Raw genomic sequence first — 3,662 nt, forward strand, 5'->3', positions numbered from 1 at the left:
AAAACTAAAAGCTGTTATATTTTAGAAAAATAGACAGAAATAATTGAAGATATAAGATAGTGATAATGCTGAGTTAGAATTTTATTGAGTGTTTTTATAAAGGATAAACTTTTTGATATAGCATTAAGCCACAATCTTCTTCTCTTTGGATCAGCAGGCAAAATATAAAATCTCAAGTTCGCATGACTTTTAACACCGGTTAAACAATCAAAAACACAGCATCCTTTCACCATTTTTAAGCGCAATGTTTGCCCCCATATCATAATGGTAGCCGTTTAGTTACTTAAAGTGACGTCACGTTCGCCGCAAGGATGCTACATTCAAATTTTAGTTCATGCAAATTAGATACATTTTCTTCAGCTGCATTGTTTGTTGAACGATTTTGGTTTTCTTTAAAGAGTATAAGTTTTATACTGTCTAATTTTATTTCATTTTTCTTTTTTCCCATTACTTTCCATTATTAATATTATTTAATCAAAGTGATAAATTTAGAGTGATACAGAAAACAGCAACTATAGTTGGAACTATAGTTCAATATAATCCATGTAGCCAAATGCACCAAAAGTATTAATCAATAAACAAAAAGTAGCTTTAGAGTTGCAATCACTACATCTGGTATTTTATATTAAAATATATACTATAATTATGGTATAATTTCCTTTTCAGCTGTATAGCAACGGAGTAAACAAAGCGTTGCTATGAAAAAATAAAAAAATTTACTTATACTGCTTTATTAAAAAATGGTTTTTAATGTTAGCTATTTTTTTTCATAAAACTTGAAATTCGTAATTTACGATAGTTATATTATTTAAAAATATTATATTTGAAAAAATGATTTTTTTGATTTTTAGTGGTCTGCGAGTGGTCTTTGACACAAGTATGTTCATACTTGTGTCAAAGGAGAATGTTTCTACAACTTTTGTTTTTAGATTTAGCCATTTTGTCTTAACTTACTTTCTTTTTTTCTTGAATATATTTTAGTTTATGTTTGAAATTTTATTTTATTATTTGCTAACGTTTTTTTCGTTTCTTTATACTTTTCATTCAAGAAACCCTAATTAAATGCGAAATACTTTTCTATATACTTTTTATGTACTATTATGTATATTTATTCTAAGCAGAATGGTTAATTCTACTAGTGGGATGAAAATTCTAATAAATTTAAACCTAAAAAACTAAACCCGTATCAAATTCTCATTTTTATGTTTAAATATAAAAATGAAATGTCCAAAATTCTTTACTTGATATATTTCCGTCAACTTTTTTGCGTTCAAACAACTTCAATCACTTTTACCCTAATAAAACAAAAACATAATATTCAGAATTTTTAATGTCAAAAGTCACCAAGTAATATATAAACCTAAAAAAGTTATAAAGACTTAAATGGACTATTGTCGTTTAAATGACTAACAAAGTTTCATACTTTTGGTTCTTAAAAAGTTTCTTTGTAAATAAAGAAAAATTAAATAATAACATGAAGCACTTAAACCAAAAAATTTATTTTTGGGGTCCTAACCCTTCCGATATCGGGCTAAAATTGTTGGGTCTTTCAAAACTTTAAAAGTTTTTTTGCTAACAAAATAGTATCTTATTTTTCATTGACGTATAAAAAACTTTTATGAAAACTTTAATGAATAGTTTCAAGACACGAAACAACTGTAACTTGCACAGTTTTTATAATAGTTTCGAATGCAGCAAAAAAATCAAGGAAGAACTAAGTAGGAAAGTTAGGTTTTTGAATTGGCAAAGGTAACATTAGAGAAACCTTGAAGAAAGTTTCGTATTTAGCTGATATTAATTTTTTGAAGAACCAAAAGACTAGTCACTTTATGACCTCCGGAAACAAACACATATAAAGTATAAATCAGAAAATTGAGAAAAGAAACAGTTGTAAAAATAATATATTGAAAAAAAAACTCAAGTAGGCAAACTGACTCAAGACATTGAGTTTTTCTCAGAAATAATTAATACCAGTAACGAATGAGATATTTAATTTGATATTTAATTTTTGAATTTATATGTGAAATTTTTATAACACCATTTTTGAGGTTATAGTAACAATTAGAAACGTTTTTTAGAGTTTTTTAAATTTGTTAAAAGAGTCACTACTTACACAGCGATTGAGACAAATGTATTGTAAATAGTTCTGCCCAAACAGCTTTTTAGTAAATTTTCTTTTTTGTGTGGCTAATATACGTAAAAATAGTGAATCCTTAAAAAACGTAAAAGTAGTTGACTAAATTCAAAAAAAGTTTTTACTGTAACGTTGCTTCAGCAACTGTATCTTGTTTTAAAATAATGCAACAGTACAATATCAAATTTAACTTCAAGACACTTTTCAGCTTTTTTTTTTCGATAAAGTTAAACTATCAAAACTTTTTATTTAATGAAAGTAGCTCTCAGTTAAACATTTTTTTGTAGTTATTAAAGTGCTTTCAGAAGTTTTTACGATCTTATCACAGAGGACAGCAGAGGAGCATTTAACTAGGAAGTTTACGTCTCTTTCCTTACCAATGTCACTTATATTGAGGTGGAGCCGGCGGCGAACCTCTGATTTCTGAGCCAGAATACTAATCACTGCGCTACTAGGAATCCGATGGTGTTCAACCTTTTTATTTTATTTTAGGTGCCTCAAGAAGATCTAACGGTCTTGTCACAGAGCACTGCGGAGGTGCATTTAACCAGAAAGTGCACACCTCCTTCGTTACCGTGAAACAAAAATATGTCCAGAGCTCGTTTCGAACCTGGATTTCTTGCTTCTAAAGCAAGCGTTCACGGTGCGACCGTGGCGCAGCGGTTAGAGCAGTTTCTATATCTGCCGCTAACAAAAACCCTAGATGTCGCTTCCGAAACAAGCGCTTATCTTTACAACGTAATTGTGCATCTATACAGTGCAGTTGTGGCATGCATATTAAAATTACATCTCTTAAGGTAAGTGTTTTGAGGTCCAGCGCTGATTAAACAGCATAGAAAATATTAAGCTAGAAAAAAGATTTTCAATGTTTTTTCAATGACTTAACAAATTAATTCCAGCGACTTAAATTACTCAGACACATTATTTATTAAGAAGTATAATTTTGCTGTCAAAAATTTAATTTGTAATACAAATTTTTGTAATTTATTATGATTAATTTAATGTCATGACTATTTTATGGTTCTTCAAGCAAAACGTTATGGGTAAATTTTTAAAGATACTGTCGTGCAACTCCTGGCAATGTCCGTATTTACAAAATACTCGAACTTTCTATTCTAATTCTAACTTACTTCTCACAAAAAACTTATTTTAACTTCTCACAAGAAAGCGCAAACAAACAAAAGAATACAACTTTAATACAGTAAAACAATCTTTTAAAGCCATATATATATATATATATATATATATATATATATATATATATATATATATATATATATATATATATATATATATATATATATATATATATATAACTAGAAAAAAATATCTCAATAAGCATAAAACCATTATTGTGTCGTAATTAAATGTTTAAATATGAAGTTGCAAAAAGCAATAGTTTATTAAACTTGCAGTAAACAGCAAATGTTTAGTAAACAGCAAATATACAAAGGACAAGTTGTAAGTAAAAATAAAATGTTCAACCCACAACAAATAACCCATAATAAACTTATTCAAAAAATATATC

The sequence above is a fragment of the Hydra vulgaris genome, chromosome 12 (assembly GCF_038396675.1).
Source record: "Hydra vulgaris chromosome 12, alternate assembly HydraT2T_AEP".
Lineage (NCBI taxonomy): Eukaryota > Metazoa > Cnidaria > Hydrozoa > Anthoathecata > Hydridae > Hydra > Hydra vulgaris.